General features: G+C 44.9%; 1 long non-coding RNA gene across 1 annotated transcript in view; it reads right to left on the bottom strand.

The window, feature by feature from the left end:
• Positions 1-7,677: 7,677 nt before the first annotated feature.
• The window catches only part of LOC133625360 (uncharacterized), a 36,731-nt gene continuing 26,757 nt past the window's right edge, over positions 7,678-17,651 (bottom strand). The window contains exon 4 of the long non-coding RNA XR_009818684.1: positions 7,678-8,731. This is a non-coding gene — a long non-coding RNA (uncharacterized LOC133625360). The remainder of the gene's footprint in view (positions 8,732-17,651) is intronic.

The following is a 17,651-nucleotide window of genomic DNA, read 5'->3' as shown; positions in this document are numbered from 1 at the left end:
ACTTTACTGAAAAAATTAGGATCTCCTTAGCCAAAGGTCAGAATCCTCACATCCCTCTGTTTGGCTTTGGCTCCTTACACCTGCCTCTAACAGCATCATTTCTTGTCTCTCCCTTCTTACCTCTTCTACATCCTTCAGTTCAACTTCAGGCCTCCCTCCCCACAGGCCCTGAGGCTTCAGCCACTGTCCCTTCTTTCTCTACCTCCTCTTCACCTTCAACCAGAAACACACATCCAGCTCTCCTCTGCACAGACTCTCCTCTCTATTCCAGACTTGTTTCCTTACATTCAAAATTAATCTCAGGACATCTTTTGGATGCTATCTCATCCAGCATCCAAATCTGCTGTTGTCATCACAGTTCTTACTTTTCTGTATCACAGACAACACAACTACCCTTCCCTGAGAAACCTAACTTCTCCTGACCAAAGAGTATGCCACTACATAGGTCATCTTTTCTATCCCCCTTTGCTTCCTAAAGGCTCCTCCTTTTCCTTATCTCATCACACAAGAGCTCTCTAACTTTGAAGGCTTACCTCATGCCTACAGTACCCACTACCTGCCATTGACTCTTGCAATGTTGATTTCTACTTAGCAAGCTGTTCTCCTGGACCAGACAGTGGAAAATGTCTTTGATATTGAACAGTATTTTCCCTATTCCTATTGCTTTCTGGTCTGCTTGGATTTTCTCCCTAATGTCTGCCAAACCACTTCATTGACTTCAAAGCTCTCCTTTGCTGTGACATTTACAAGAAAACTCAATAACTGTGAGGCTGTTGGTGTTCTGAGACATGTCTGTCAAAATTATCAATAGTGTCCTGGTATTTTTACTTCATCCCTTCATCTGCATGTACCCATCCAAAACGTTCTGCCACTGATCCAAATCATAAGCTCCATGGGGAACGGACAGTATTTGATTCAACATTTGTACAAAGAACAACAGGCATGGTTGGTGTTCTTAGAGTCACAGTGCTGTAAATAACACATGTAAACACTCATCAAGGTAAAAGTATCTGCTTGCATTAGGTATGATCCCCAGCTTTACAGCAGAGAACATGGCCAAGAAGTTCACTCATGTTGCCAAGAAGCCACATGTTACCCAAAGACATTTCACAGTGTATTGAGATTGAGTGCCCTGCTGCTGCATCCAGCTGCAACAACATCCTCTTTGTTCCCAAACAAATCACAGCACAAAGCACTCCCAGTGCTCATATTAGCATCTCTTGACACACCACTCTTGGTAGCACAGAAGACATCTGATGATGGTTTTTTGTACATGTTTAAGAACATAGTATTATCTTTGCTTGCAAGTACAAGCTTCATTGATGTTCTCTCTACTAGAGTGGGAATCATAGAATCAGAATTATAGAAGTTGTGTTGGAAAGGATTTGTAGAAGTCATCTAGTCCAACCCCCCTGCAATGAGTAGGGACATCTTCAACTAGATCAGGTTGCACAGAGCCCCATCTAACCTGATCTTGAATGTTGCCAAGCATAGGGCACCAACCACCACTCTGGGCAACCTATTCCAGTGTTTCACCATCCTCTGTAAAAAAAAATCTTCCTTTCATCTAGTTTCAATCTACTCTTGTTTAGTTTAAAACCACTACCCTTGGTCCTGTCACAATAGGCCCTATCTCCTCCTCTCCTTCTTCACTGACCTTGGTATCTGCATGGTTCTTTCTCTCCCATCCCATTTGCTCTCCTTCCATTGCAGATTTTTACTCCTTAAACGGTGATCACAGAGGCAATTGATTGGCTCAGCCTTAGTCAAAGTGGGTCTGACTTGGAGCTGGGGAAGTTTTGAGTAACTTCTTACAGGGTAGACTGCTGCAGTCCTTCTCCTGTTACCAAAAAACACCCTACACACAAATCCAACACACATCAGTGTCACTGTGCTCCTTGGGATCAGATGAGCTGGTCTGGATGTCTGAATTTTTGGCATTCATCTACTTTTGTCTTCCAAAGGTGACCACCACCATGCAGCTCCTGCTGCTTTCAGCCCCAAAAGAGAAGGCTGACCTGAGCAAGACCTCAGAGTGCTCTGGGTCCAACCTCTACCTATAGCTCCAGCCACCACATGTGCACTGGCATCTTTGCTATCAAATCTAGGAGATATCCAACCACCCAGGAACGCAACCCCTGAGTATCACAGCTCATATTCCAGGCAGCTCTGACACACTCGCAGCTCTGTACAGCTCTGTGGATACTACCAGCAGACTGAAAGATGCTGGGAAAAACAAAAAAGCAATCCCACGTGAAGGTGACTTTCCCTCCACAGCCCACAAGAGGCTTGCAAGGCCAGTTCTTCCTTCCATAGGCTCCAGAGTTGCCCATGCCATGGGCTGGGTTGAGACAGTCTCGCTCTGTGGCAGTCCCACAGCTCGCTGACTGAGGGAAATCCAATAGCCACAGGAGACCTGAGCATTGCAGTACAAAAAGGAGATGCACACACAGCAGGGTTGGGGTTTTTTTCACTCATCCTTTACTTGAACTTGGCCTGAACTGACGCTGTAATGAGAGAAACCAGGCACAAACCACAGGCCTTAGAGACCTCAGACGTAAAGTGAGAGCTCTCCTATCTCTGTCAGTGCTTCTCGCTGTGGCTGAGCTACATCTCTGCAGATATGGGATCAATTTACCCCATACGGCAGGATCCCAAAGCATCTGCACTGCAGGAGGCGTGCTCTGCCTTCCCTGGTGGGAAGCACTTCCCATGGCTCTCATCAGACATTTCACACATATGCACATGAAAACATTTCTGCAATCACCTACCATCAGCTACCAGCAATTTTGATCAGGGTTTCTCCAAGCAGCGCAAGGCTGAAAACACTGTCCTCTGAGACGGCAAGATTTTGCTTGGTTAAACACAAACAACTCCCTTTGTTTTTATTAATGCAACAATTTCACACTACAGGCATTTTCAGGCTCACTTTGATTATTTTGTACGTCCAGTGCTACACAGTTCACAGGTACAGCCAAAGGCAGGAAAGTCCCTCCGATGAGCAGGCATTTCACATGATCAAGAGTGATGTGTCTACCTAGACATGTGCAGACAGACCCAGGCTTGCTCCACTTGTGCCCAAAGCCAGCTGGGACTCAATCCAGCTTAAGACAAAAGCCATGGAGTCACATTAGTACAGCACTCTGCCCAAGCTCATATGCCCAAAGCAGGTGCCCTGGGCAAATGCCAACCAGATCTCTGATTTTGTCCTCCTCAACAGCAACATGGGAATGGAAGGGTTATAAATCATCAACAGCCCAGAAAATTCCTAATAACTACAACTAATAAGTGTTAGAATAGATTTAAATGAACAAGTGTACGACTCTGCCCTGTTTCAATGGTGGCTTTCGAGCCATTTGGTCCTTGGGGACACATGTACCATCTTGTACAGGTCTGTGGAAAATAACACAAGAAACACAATTCTATTTCCTTGAAAGGACCCCACATCTTCATTAAAAAGCAAAAAAAATTAGGAACCCACAAGGTGAGAAAGGTTTGGAAAACCAGTTAGAAGGTGCATAATCAAGGGAAATCATCCTTGGATGGGAACAGCTGCTAAAAACCTAGCCCAAACAAACAACCACCCCCCCAACAGCAGTGACCTCATTGCTACGGTTTGTAAGGAACCATTTATTCTATTAAAAAAAAAGTTTTTCACAGGGAAGAGAGAAATTGAAATTTAGTCAATACAAAGATAAATGTGAATGTACCAAAAAAAAGCTTTAAGATCCCGAGTGATCAACAAAAAGTCCCTCCAACAGCATCTGTACTTTAAAGGTGGGAAAATAGCCATTTGCTGCATCACCAGTGTCCTTATGTACAGTTGGCACCTGGAAGCACCCAAGCAGCCACCAGCCTCAATCACATTTAGCTGGACATACATGGGTGACAAGACAACCACATACTGAAATAAAGGGAGCTGATGGTGTATTAGACTTTTCCCTTTTCCCATACAAATAATGTGGATGTAAACTCAAAGGGTGAGGTGGACTGGACTGAAACTCACTGTTCAGCTTGACGACGTGGTGTGAGTCTAACACCTCATCACTGCCAAAAACTAGGTACCCGTTTTCTCCACTTCCCCAAAGCACAGCTGGCCCTGGTGCTCACCAAACCTCTCCAGAAGCTGATGCAGCTCACCAACTGGCAGAATGCTCACCCAACATGGACACCAGCTCTCTTTGTCAGAGTATGATGTGGATGGATCAGTGGTAGAGCCAGTCTAAGGGCCAAGGAGGGCCGGAGAAGGCAGCAGTACCATCCCTCCCAGTGGCAGGAGTGCTGACAGTCCAGTGCCTCCCAGAACAGCCCATCACACAAAGAGAAGCAGAAGGAAGAGATGGGTAAGATGGTGAAGGAAGGGAAGATAATACCACATAAAAGGCTCATTTTGGTTTTCAGAAGCTGCCTATAATAAAGCCCTCAAATCAGACACAAATTTGGCAGGTAAAGAGGAAAGAGTTGGGTTTTGCTTTGCTTTTGCTTGGGATTTCTCGACTTGGTTGACAGACACTTGCAGGTAGCTCATCCTGAGTGAAATATCTTTATTTTTCCTTAAGAATTCCAAGCTGCTTCTAGCAAACAGCAAAATCATTTCTCAGGTATTACTCATCCCCACATTCCCTGACCAGACTAACACATTCATTTTATCTCTGAAACAATGATCTGCCACTCCCTATCTGTGTGTGAAGAAATCAGTTACAAAAAAGGAGAAGAGGACTGCTTAGTGCAGGAGAAAACAAATGCTTTGAAAATCATGTGAAACACTCCAGTGAGAAAGAAAATCAAGTGAGCAGACAAGGAAGCTGCTCTCACCCCTGGTACCCTTCATGTCACAGCACCGGGTATAGAAGCACGAAGCCCTCATCACTTGTACACATGCCTGCAGCTGGTAACCATTGGCATACAACCTGTGCGTGCCCCATGCTGAGCTTTCTCTTCTGTTCATGAAACCACATTGAAATGCCCTTTTTGATGTGGTTTGCCAGAAAGGGCTCCGACAGATTTGAGGTGTGGATCCGCTGTGGCTCTGTTGACATGAATTAGGGATGGATGCAGCAGCCCTCTGGGCCACGCTTTGCCTCCCAGCACCAGCACTGCTGCCTGACAGCAGCACAGCCATGACCCAGCTGCACCAGACATCTTTTCCAACAGATTATTTTCTTTTTAAAAGTATGTATAATTTCATTAAGGTCACTTTTACTAGAATAACACTTATGACAACTTGTCTATCAGCAGTAACATGCATTTGCACAAAAATCCCACTCTGTATGACCTGGCTTTACTGCAGGTCAGCCATCGCCTATAGAACTGGCATAGAGTAGGTCACACAGGAACTCGTCCAGGTGGGTTTTGAATGTCTCCAGAGAATTCACAGCCTCGAGCAGGGGAGTAGAGATGTTTCAGCAGGGCTGAGTCAGGGCAGGGGTTGGCAAGCAGCTCTGTGCTGCAGCAGTGCAGGCAAAGAGCCAAAATTCAGGAGAAGGACAGAGGGACTGTGTCCCACGTGCAGCTCCTGCTCCCTGAAGATCTTTGTCCCATGGACCATGTGAATTTAGACACTGCAGACTCTGGAAGATTTCTGGTGGAAAAGATCATCAGATCTCTTAGGCAAGTTTTGGTGGTCCTCTAAATTTGGCTTCACTCCCAAAGCACGAGTATGCAGAGAATGACTCAAACACAAGAAATATTGCAGAGTAAGCAGTACAAAAACCCCAAAAAAACCAAAAAAAGCAAGTTTCTAAACCATCAGAAAACAGAATCCTACAAGAAGTATAACAGTGGTAAGAATTAAAACAAATGGGAAAGATGTTAAGGAGCCTCATTGCAGCACAGAGATGTTACAGAGATGGAGGAAGGCAGATAAAGTGAGCAGCATGTAGGCAAATCAGGCAGCACACAGACATGACTGACTGAATTAATGATTTGACCCGGGATGAACACACCTCGGTCAATTACACAGTAAAATCCACTCAATCATTTAAAAAAAAAAATCCCCAAACTGTGTAAGTTGTGACATAATAATGTCATCTGTTGCTGACACAAGACCTGAGGCCACAGTTCAGCAGGATGCTGGTACGGGCTCTGCAGTCCCTGCTGCCACTGCAGGACCTCTGCAAGGTGACACGACATCCTGATGCTCAGTCCATCTGGGTCTGCTCAAAAACGGTGCTGGGTAAAGCCACACTGGGCATTGCTCATGTCCTCCACTAATCCTGCACCCAACCCATTATCACTTGTCTCATCGGAGCCAACGTGAAGCCAGACCCAACGGCAAACCCACATAACCTTCACAAGGTGAGATCAGCCCAATCCCACGCAGAGGCAACTGAAGGCCCAGGGCTGACCTGGATCAAAGCCACACTGCTGGCTCACCCTGCCGTGCCAGCAACGGGTTGTAACCATTGTGAAACCAGCACATGAGAAGGACATGGAGGCAGAGAACAGCACAGCACTCAGTTTTGCTGCTAAGTTTTGCAGGCTGACACAGAGAAGGAACAAGACGAGACAAGTGGCTCCTGCTGTGGGTTTACAATCCGGAGCATTGGGGAATGGCGGGTGTAAAGGAAATTAGGTTACAGTTTTGTTGCTTTGTACTGTTTTCTGCATAAACCAAGTAAGTATTGAGCAAGAACAGAGAAAAGAGGAAAAAAAAAATCAGCAAAAAACACCCAATATAAATGTCTTGTGTTCCAAAGAAACAGTGCTCCCAAAATAAGCCATGTACAGTCTCGCTAATAACTCAAATCTGCAGAGAAAATATTCAGCAACCAACAAAAAAATAGTGGCAGCACTGTATTCCCCACATTTCTTTTGCTCTTTGCTTTTCAACAAGATATTGACTTTGAAGACCAGCTGGAGCCATTTGGATGCTAATACTGCAAAGCACCTGCAATCTAAGAAATAAATCGTTTCATGAACCGACTCACCCACTTAATCCACTCTCTCCTCTTGCTCTTTCAGCAAATGGCTTTACACCCAGCTTTCTGTTTATGTTTTTAACTAAAATGTTAGAGACGGAGAGAAGAGGAAAAATACCACTGCAAGCTAGCATATTAAACAGCCAGAAAGAATGAATATGATGGCTGCGCCCTCCACATCATACAGTACCCCGGTATCCTGCCAAACTCACATGGTTCAGATGGCTATGCATGCCCTGGAGAAACAGATCTGGTTTGGGATGCAGGTGGGGTAAGGTGCTCCCCTTGAGCTCAGCAGAGAAGGGGATGTGGGCTCTCAGTCCTCTCTTGCTGTCAGGTGGGCATGGGTTTCTGGAAAGCACAGGCCACCTCTTGGTTCTGAAAGGCTGGATAATGCAGGTTTGATGGGATAACCTGGAAAGCGCTTCAAAGGAGCACTCAAGCACCTCTGTGGCAGTGCGTCGTTCTGTTTCCCCACCATGCAGTGCTGGCTACAGCTGTTTGAACGGCAGCCCTGAACCATCCAAGCCTCTCTAGGCTCTGCCACATTCAATAAACAGCTCTGGTCTAGCAAAACTCATCAGCCAAAACTTTGGCCCAAGACTATTTTTTACCAAGAGGCTTCTTTCCTCTTCTCAGACTGAAGCAAAAAGGCACGGAGCTATGCTCAGCCTGGGATGCTCAGCCTTTGCAGGTGGCCAGAGTGAGAGATGAGGAGGATGAACATTCCTCTGGTCCATCTTAACCATTACTGCATCTACTGCAATGCTGCACTCCCATTACTTCTCTCAATGTCTTTATTTACCCACTGCAAGTAAGGCTCCAGAGTGATTTTCAGCACTGATTCAGAGGCCTGTGAGGTATCTTTTATTTCATTTTATTTTTTAACTGGATGTGTACTTCTGGTTAAGAGACTCAGTCATTGCTGTTACACATTGTCATCAGTCTGACAGTTCTTTTTGTTCATGGTAAAAGAAACTGCAGCTCTTTCTGATCAATTCCACAGAAATGCCCATTACTCAGATGGGAATCTGCAAAACTGGCTTGAACCCATCATCAAATTAGCTTAAAACAACCCTATTTTGAGGATGAGCATCCTCTGGCATTCAAAATATCCTTCCAAGGTTTTTAATCACTTTTAATGTCATTTTTTGTTCTCCTGTCACCATCAGGTTAATCATAGACAGAACAGAAAGACCATTGACCCGTCTTGGTATAACCCAAAATAACACAATTCGTTTCCGCAACCAGGTTCTCTGCAGAAGTAACATCTCCTATTCCAGTCCTGACTCGAGTTAACGCAAACCCAAAGACTGCATCATGCCAAAGGGCAGTAAAGAGCTGACCCCAAAGGTGACTCAGGAAATACGGTGCTTTGGCATGCAGCAAGCTTGCCTGGCCAGCCAAGCACAGCCCTCGCAGGTGGCAAAGTACAGGATAACTCATCCTTACAACAGGAGGAATGGATTTCAGCAAGCAAGTACCTGCTATCTGACAAATGGACACAAAAACACCCTAGGTGGGACTTAGAGCATACAAAAAAAGCTAAGGCTGCCAAGCTGAAAAGGTGTGCAGGATCCCTTTGTTCACCATTCCCCGAAATTTGACAACATAGGAAAATGAGGCTGCAAGTACTTCAGTACTTCCACTGTCAGCTGCGCTGTCACAGGAGCACGTTGCCCATGTTGGTTGCTTCAAGTTGACCCAGCAGCTCCCCATCTGGGAAACAGCCCTGCAGGACTCCACATGCAGCATGGTGACTCTCTTCCCTTCTCCCTTCCTTTTGTGGAAGCATCATTGGAAGCAAAAGCCTGAAAACACATTAACCAGGAAAGAAAAGCAACCACATTACAAAGCAAGCACACAAAGCTCACCATGACATTTACAAGTGAGGTTGGTCTTACTCATTTGTTTTTCAAAGGCAGGTTGACAAAAGATATTTTTCTTGTTCTAGCTTCATCTGTGAAAAGAATAATACATAATTTTGAGTGTTCTTGCCACAGTGTCAGCCAGAGCCTTCCTGCAGAGTCAGCTACAACAGCGTTCAACCTGCCTCACTTGGAAAACATAAGAATCAACCTGGGAAAAGACCCCTTTGGCTGATACAACCCCTAGAGATTTCAGGAGGCATGTCCATGCCCATACTGACCTGTCCTAAACTTCCCATGGCTTGAGTGACTATTAAGCTAAAGATTCTGAGTGTCTTCTTTCCTTCAATAACTTCACAGTGCTGAAACTATTCCATTGTCAGAGCTCTCACTGACTGATGGTGACATTTAGTGACCAAACTCAAGATCAACTTCTTAACACCATTATGGCTTCTATCACACTGTAAAATCTCCTCCTTTGCAGGAAAATAGTGTTTGTGCTTCCATTACCAGTAATGACCCCAGGAAGGAAGATGGAGGATCATTAACATAAATCAGTCCTCTCAGCGGCAAGCTGTGATGCTCCTTAGACCAAGAGCTGCCTCTTCCTTCAGTCCAGCAACCTGATGTAAAATCAAGCTGCAATCCAGTCTGCCCTGTCGTACCAGACCCAACAAGGCCCTTGTCAGAGGTGTCAATACTCGGCTCTGGCATAATGCCTGCCTCAGCTGGTGACCTCAAAGCTGGCAGTGAAGGTATACAGCTTATTTACCTGTAATAATTTCAGCTGCACATACTCCTCCTAGTGAAAGCCCAACTGTCTCAGAGGAATAAGCTATCCTCCCCATTCTATACCTCACACATTTTATGCACCTGCTCTCAGGTCATCAATCTAGAAACTCCAGAACTTCTTGGAAATCTTTTCTTGCCTACAACAAAGCCCATCACTATTCAGTTGGACTGTGATTTACACTAGGCAAATATGCAAAACTGACAAAGTCACAACAGACTAGGTCTCCATTTCCCTGACAGATACCATCATGACAATCTCCTTGGTAGATACCATCATGACTATGCAGAAGCCTTGAAGTGATATCATTGTAATAAAGGCCACAAATGTCTGTTCAATGAGAACATCCTCTTCCAAGCAGGACCAAAAGATGGGCTCATTAAGTGAGTATTCTGCTCCACAGGTTCTTTCAGATTGGAGCTGATCACGAGACCTCACCTTTCATTGGCGACTTTACCCCGTGGTTATCTTTGGCTCTTCTTCTGTCCCAAAAGCATGTTGGCACTGTTGGAATCCTTCTACCCAGTTATTAAGCCTGTGCACATGACCCTTGCAGGAACACTGGGAAAGCAACGTAAGCAAAGGATCAAAGTAAGGGTCATGGGGGGATACAGCTTTTTCCAATTAATGATCTCCATTTCAAAATCAGAATTTTCTTAGCAAGTTTGCCATCCAGTGCAGGGTTCCTTCTACCACTCTTCTTCAGCCAACACCATGCACTCCACCTCTGCCCCAGCTGCTGTCTCCAGCTTTCATCCACATCTGTGACACCCTAGTCATGGTCTGGCACATTTCCCCTCCTCTTTCAGGGCAGCTTTGTCACCATTTTTAAATCCATATGTGCTTTGACCATATTTGTGGACTCATCCCTATTTGCACACAAGCAGCCAATGAGCATCTGTAATTCAGAAATTTGGGATCTTTCACCTAGCAGCTACAAAGCCCATGCACCCCTCACCTACAGGCAACTGAAATGGCACTGCTGGCTCACGTCTTTTCCTGCCCAAGTGCAGCAATGATGGGGAATGAAGGGAAGTGTACTGGGGCAGGTTGCAGAGAGGTCTGGCAATGGACTGGTTGAACTCAACACATCCAGTCAGAGATCCTATCACAAAAGTGAGAATGATCTCCTTGTGACAGCACAGGCAAGTCAAGCTGTACATAAACCACATACAGTAACACGTACACACGCAGAGCTATACAGAAGATATATATCAAATATACACCAAAATAACACTCAAGTGTATGAATGTCAAAGCAGGGATAAAATCAGCTTATCAGAGAAATGGCAAAATCTTACAAGGTTATGGGGAAAAAAAGCCTATTTTGAACAGTATTGACCATATTTCAAAAACAGTGGATATTTTTGGCTTGGAGCCCTATATAGCAGGGCTCATACACACACACAACACAATACCATACACAATAGACAATGATTAAGTCTGATCTCACAAGAGACAGATCAAACAGAAGGTCCATGGGAGACATCCCACAAAAAAACCCACAAGGACTGCATGTGTTAGGGTGCTGCAGCAAACAATTTCCTTGGCATCACAGAGCACACCAGCTTGCTCTCTGAGACAGTCTGCTGCTGAAATGCCACTTTCTTGAGATCATGCAGCCCTGACATGGCAAAATCAGCAGAATCTCAGAAACAACTTTTCAAAATCCATTCCTTGAAGGCTAGTCCAACATTAACTAGACAAAAAGTAATGTTGGCAGGATATGCCCCAACACCATTCTTGAGCCTTAACTCAGATAAGACAAAAATGTCAATAGCAAATGCATATAAAGAAGAGAGTAGTGCTGTAGTTAGCTCAATGACTTCCTAACAGTCAAGTTACAGTGCAAAATGAGACTGAAAATTAATGAAAAAGAGCTAGAGCTTTTAACACAATTTGATAAAGTGCCCAAGGACATCAAAGGGGGTATATGAGCATCCCAGAGCTGAAAAGCATTTAACAGCTCCCCTAGAAAGGTAAGACTAATAAATAAAAGGTAGTACTCATCTGTAATAATGCCTACTAGAATATTAAACTATAACTAATCAAATTGAAATAAAGCCAACACTTATACTGAGAAATAACAGACACAAAACATATTCAGAACCACTTCACTCAAACACTAAGCTCCATCACCAAGACAAGGCCAAGCATGGTACATCTGTAGAGGCATGCTCTGTACCACATCTGATGGACATCAGGACTTTTATTGCAAAACATTGTGAAAAATCCTTCCCCACCACTTTCTGAAGAGAAATCTGTGCCTGAGACACCAATGTGGCTCTGAGCATCGTTTGTCCGGCTCAGCTTACAGCAAAAGAGGTTTTTTAACATCCCCATTTTTTTAACACCCTTTTGCTGGATTATTTAGTTGTGGGCACATGAGATGAATTACAGATGGGGAGTTACTCAATCCCTCTGCCCCAGAGGAGCTCTACTGGCAGCCTGCAGTGAGGTGCCGACTGTGGTTATCTTACCCTTGGTTTTTTCCTCCTACAAGCGACCACAACAGAAACCTCAAGTGAAATCGACCTAATCTCTCCCAGAGATTTTTATTTTCATCTGATGTGGGTGCTATCTGAAGCTTTGTGAAAGGAAAATCTTAAAATAAAAAGGTCTGTGGTGGCATGCAGCAGTAAAATTGCTTTCAGAGCCCTAAAGTATGGGTTCCTCAGGAGAAAACTAAGCATGTTCTCCTGGCACGTTGACAGTTTTCAAAGACACTCTCCATGGCCCAGATGAGCCTGCTATCCCAAATACAATCATTCATCTACTGCTGTAGCCAGGCAGCAGGTCTAAATTTTGTGTTTATCCTCTGCTTCAGGGAAATAAGGACTTAATACTATGCTCATTTTACATAAAAGCAACAGAGACATCAAGAAATTAGAAGATGAGACTGCTCTCTCCCTAACCACAGCTGTCTAGAAGTTAGGTATCTAATGGAAACCAACTGTCTGGAATTTCTCCATAGCCCATGGAAGAACAGGCTGCTCCAAAGCATCATTTGCTCCCCCTCTTTCCACTGAATTTAAGCAGAGCTTACACTGGAAAACAGATCTTTGAGATGTCACATCTAACCTCATCTGACTCCTAATCACAGTCATTCAGGAGCAGGGAAGTCCACCAAACACCATCTCCACTGGCACAGTCATACCGGTACCATATCTCTGACCCAGTCAGCATTTTGGCTACCAAGTCATACTTTTGGACTTTTGGATTTTGGTCATAGGTCACACAGCAAGTATGTGGCAACACCAGGACCATGGTTAGGGTGCCTCACACTCTTGGTCTTGGGCTCTTCCTCCCTTAGGAAAATGAAACTTCTCTCAAAGCTTTGATTTGTGCCCTCAGAAAACACACAAAAATAAATCCTAAGAAGTATCAAGATTGTTTAAATATATTTTTAGCACAACTTGTTATATTAACATGAAAACTCAATTCAGTAAGACAATCTACTTTCCCCCATCACCCACACAATCTTCCCAGACAATCTATGTGGTACTCGATCAATCTCCTCCCAAAGATTGTAGTACTCCCCAGTCTCTTCCCAGACAACCTATGTGGTACCCAACTTTCAGCAGTCAGACATGAGGAATGTCCATTTTGCTCCATTCCCACCTGGTTTTGTTCACACCATCACCAGCAAGAGCACTGGAAAAGGGCTGCAGCTTCAGCTGTTTGTAGAAAATACCCAGGCATCTGGGAGCAACATAAAATAGGCAGAACCATCCACATTATGCTTTTTGGGACTATGCCCAGACAGGAAATCTTCCTAGGAAAAGATAATTTGTCAAGCATTATCTATATGTGGTAAGGCCTAATGAGTTAATCCCCATCACAACATATATTTGATGCCTTCCCACAGAAGGATGCAACCCTGTAAGGAAGTATTCTTGGCATGGCCAATTTGCAGGAACAGCAGCTCTCCCTATCTTAATCACAAGGAACAAGAAGATGGAAAATGATCACCCATCTCACTCCAAATCAGTAGCTTCCACGTCTGTCTGGAGCAATAACCCCCCGATCTCACAAGGACATCCCTTCCTCCACAGCTGAGCTCCATCTATGGATATTAAAGACCACTCAGGTCATCTTCTTTAGGCAATCCAGCTGACAAATTTAGGCAAACACACTTGAACAAAAGAAGAAGGGGAAAAAAAAGAAAACCCAACACATGGAGCTATTGGGCAGTTTGGATCATGTGTTTTCCTCTTCCATTTTCCTATCCCCTTCCATGAATGTGCATTGGCACCCTGCACTTGCCAGCCTCATCAACATGAAACTCTTAAGCCTCTTGGCTCCAGCCTGCATGTCACCTTCTCCAAGGAGATACTGGTCTGGTTGCAAGTTGCAGTTAAGACTCAAGGTAATGGTTAAGCAACATTACCCCAAGAGCACTTGGATGTTATCAAAATATGCTCTAGTTTTAATACCTAATCGTTCTTGACCTCAGCCTCCTTTACTCCATACTAGTTTCAATATGCAACTTCATAATTCAGAAAACAGAGTTTTCTTCAAAAGAGTCAAATCCATTAAGGGAAAACATCCACACAAGGAGACATCTCTGCAGGACATGCTGCAGATGCATTCACTGCCCACCACTGCCGTCACTTGTTGCCCACAAGTAGCCCAGAGAACTCTCCCCGCTTCCTCCCAAACCCATTCAATATGCATCACAGCCAAGACAGGGCAACATTCGCAAGTGTGGTCACTTAAGATATGTGGAAAGGTTTCCTATGAGCAAGGTGGTGCAGTGTAGAAAAGGGTCACCTGGAGAGGTGAAAGACATCTCCATCCTTGGGAGATACTGGCTGCCCTCCTCCACTAAGAGATCTTACTGGTCTAGAATGACCAAGTGGTCTCTCTTGGACAGCATTTTGGGGGTTCTCCCTTCAGTCCTGCTGTGTTGTAGGAGACACCAATGGCCTGGCTGTTCCTCCAGGATTTCCCTGCCTCCTTCCCAGCTTCGCTCCCTCCAAGTCCCCATTGTGGACCACATCTGGATGATTTCCCTCAGCTCCCTTTGTTAACATTCCTCAAGCTTCCCAATAAACACAGTGCACACCTTGAGAAGTCACCAAGGTCAGAGCAGCTCTGTGCATGGTGAGGGAGACAAAGGCATGGAGAGTTGAGAAGACACTCAAGAAAAACACAGATGATACAAACCACATCTGAGAGTAGTTTTCTATACGTGCTTGATTTAACCATCCATAAACACCATTTAATAGGAAGCAGCAAAACTGAACAACTCATTGAAGCAAAACCTAAAAAAAAAATGACCAGAAAACATCTGGCTCAACTGAATACACATAGTCTGATACTGGATCCCCAGCGTGAACACAGGACACCCACCTGGCCAGACACACCACGCAATTTGTAAAGGAGACTGTATCAATCTATACACATGCTGTGCTCAGACACATGTAACCAACCCAAAGTGGCAAGCTGCTGGTCCAGACAAGGCTGGGAGCTGCTGATGAGAAGCAGTTGAATGCTCAAGAGGAACATGCAACAAGCTAAGACCAGACTCAACAGCATCATCTTTTATTTTTCCAGATTTACAGCAACTGCTCTGAGAGGATATAATGCCTCAAAAACTTTGATCAAATGTCTGGGTGCCCACATAGATATCACAGAATGGTAGGAGTTACAAGAGTCCTCTAGGAATCACCTAGTCCAACCCCCCTGCAGAAGTAAGGCCACCTAGATCAGGTCACACAGGAATGTGTCCAGGTAGGTTTTGAAAACTTTCAGAGAAGGAGACTCCACAGCTTTCCTGGGCAGCCCGTGCCAGGGCACCCTCATCTGAACATTAAAAACTTTTTCCTTATGTTTAAGAGGCAATTTTTGTGCTCCAGCTTTTGTCCATTACCTCTTGTCCTGTCACTGGACACTGCAGAAAAAAGTGTTGCCCCATCCCCTTGACATACACCTTTTAAATACTTTTAAGTATTAATGAGTTTCCCCCTCAGTCTTCTCTAAACTAAACAGCCCCAGTTCCCACAGCCTTTCTTCACAGGGAAGATGTTCCAGGCCCCTGATCATCTTGGTGGCCCTGCGCTGGACTCTCCCCAGAAGTTCTCTGTCCCTCTTGAGCTGGGGATCCCAGAACTGGACACAGGACTCCAGATGAGGCCTCACCAGGGCAGAGTAGAGAGGGAGGGGAACTTCCCTCAACTGGCTGGCCACACTCTTCTTGATGCATCCCAGGATGCCATTGGCTTTCTTGCCCACAAGGGCACACTGCAAGGATGGAATCACCATGGGGGTGCCCAGGCTGCTGCTCCGTTCCCACCAGGTATCCTCACACACAATCATCACCCCCCAAAAAACCTTACTTTAAATGGGTAAAAATACCAGAAATAGGAGACAGATCATCACAACCTACAAGTAAATTCAGAAAGAGGTGTAGCCCACAAAATAATCAAGTAATCCTTGTAGTGAAAGAGTCAGTGTCTTGGCTTCGGGGGTGGCTGAAGAAGTGCTCATTAATGTTGGGAAAATTAGCATGGAATGAAGCAAGACGTATCATTGTTGCAGGAGAGCACAGGCAAGAGATGGGGGAGATCAGCCATCTGCAGCCACGGCTGAGCCAACCATGTCTGATGGGACATTGTGTGCAGGTTCAAATCAATATAAACAAAAAAACCCCACAAACAAACAAACAAAAAACACATCAAAAAAAATCCTTAACCAAATTCATTTGAAACCCATTAGGTGTAAAATTCACCCAGAGCAGGATCAGGGCAGAATGGGAAGAGTGACAGCTCAGCGCTGCTCCCTACCACACTGAGCATCACCACACTAGCCAGGAAGGGTCCTAAATCCACACTACTTTTGAGCTAAGGGTTGTTACCTCCTAACCAGTTATCCTTTGAGCTGCAGCAACTTGTTGGATTCAAATACTGCTACTGCACAAAAAATGAGGCAAAGCACAGCCTAAAAGTCCTTCCAGGTAGTTTTAAACTAAAGGTTCCAACGTCTGAACAGGGAGTAGCCCAAATGCTCCTTGGACTGCATTCATCAAAGAAGGTTTTAAGCTGCTACATGCACATCTATACTGGAATCCATATTAATCTAGCAGAACTACTGCAAAACCTGCAGGAAGCTTCATTGCAGGGATCTCACAAGTGCCAACTAGCTTGCTGAGAGCAATTAATTGCTGATGAAAACACTCCCCCCACAGCGCACTCTTTTTGTGTTGCCTGGCCCCTGGGCTTTGCCCCCTACTTTTGCCTCTGTGTAGGTGCCTTAGGCTTGACAGAGTTACCTTGTCATGTTGTACTCAACTGCCTTTTCTCAGAGCTGATCAACTCAGGTCATGCAAATTACCCAGGCTGGAGGTAAACTTAGTGGCAGAAAGGGGCATTCAGATGGTTCCTTTTATGTTTCACAGGTCATTTGCATTCTTATTCTCTGCCTTTAGGGCAACTCCAGGTTGACTGAACACCTGCTTTTAGCTGCCGGGAAGCAGATAGCAAACCTCCTTCTCCACCCACCCCCAATTCACACGAATAAGCCCAACAAGTCAACTGAGACTTGCAAAAACCTCCTCACTTCAGACAGGCTGCTCATTTTATCTTCTTCAAGGTGGAAATGAGCATATTCTCTCCCTCATCCTCTCACAGAATCCCAAAGAATCCCAGCAAAGCAAACCCAGGGAATCCTCACTGCAAGTCTCAGGCTCCACACCTCTGAGCCCTGAACACTCTCACTTATGTCCAAGGTGTCAGCCTGACACAAAGATGGTTGGAAAGAGGAGGAATTGAGAAAGAAAGTCAGCCAGAATGAACTTTATTGTGGAAAAGTCAGACAGACAGCAGCCAAGTAAAAATGAGGCTCTTTGCTGGGAATCACAGGTATTGCAGAAAGCATCTCCTCTCATTGCTCATCCTTAATGTAATTCTCACCATAAATCCAAACACTCAGTTTTTCCCTGTTCTCTGGATGGAGAATCAAAGCATGATCTGAGAGCAAAGACACGAGTGGCAAGTATCAAACCCAAGGGTACCATGAGTCCCTGTCACATCTCCTGATCCCTGAGGTAGACAGATGGAAGGCAGAAGAGGTG

The sequence above is a fragment of the Colius striatus genome, chromosome 4 (genome assembly GCF_028858725.1).
Source record: "Colius striatus isolate bColStr4 chromosome 4, bColStr4.1.hap1, whole genome shotgun sequence".
Classification (NCBI taxonomy): domain Eukaryota; kingdom Metazoa; phylum Chordata; class Aves; order Coliiformes; family Coliidae; genus Colius; species Colius striatus.
This window is presented reverse-complemented; position numbering and strand designations above follow the sequence as displayed.